The 491-nt window shown below is 28.9% G+C and overlaps 1 protein-coding gene across 1 annotated transcript in view; it reads right to left on the reverse strand.

The window, feature by feature from the left end:
- Positions 1–401: 401 nt before the first annotated feature.
- LOC119593837 (post-GPI attachment to proteins factor 3-like) overlaps positions 402–491 on the reverse strand; it is a gene marked incomplete in the record, with an annotated part of 7,523 nt that continues 7,433 nt past the window's right edge. The window contains 1 exon segment of the mRNA XM_037942866.1: positions 402–491.

Genomic DNA, 491 nt, shown 5'->3' on the forward strand with positions numbered 1-491 from the left:
GAACAATTGGCAGACGTATTACAAGTAAATATTTTTACTATGCTTATTTAGCTTTATACACTTGTGATGGCTAGGTTAAAAAATAAAAATAAAAGACACTCATTAATTTGGAATAACAGATCTAGGGCAAAAAATATGATTGGTTGCTTTACCATTATTTCTTTTCATTTATTTACTATTTATCTTTCATCTCCTTAATGCCTTGTTTAGCAGGCTTGCATTACACAACAAGATTTATATTCCAAGTTGCTGTACCTGCTCTTTTTCCATTCCTTTGTAATACATTTGTGAATCTTAGTTTGTTTACCATCCTCTAGGTATAAATTTATCTATCCTTTATCGGGAAAAAATATCTTATAAATGTAATTTCTCCCCTTAATAAGGAGCAATCAAATACAACCTGAACTGCATAAATTGCTTTTATTCTTAAAGGCTTAACAAATTTATGCAAAATACAATACAACATCTCTGTAATATATCCATGTCATCAT

Source organism: Penaeus monodon, chromosome 32, assembly GCF_015228065.2.
Source record: "Penaeus monodon isolate SGIC_2016 chromosome 32, NSTDA_Pmon_1, whole genome shotgun sequence".
In the NCBI taxonomy this organism is placed as follows: domain Eukaryota; kingdom Metazoa; phylum Arthropoda; class Malacostraca; order Decapoda; family Penaeidae; genus Penaeus; species Penaeus monodon.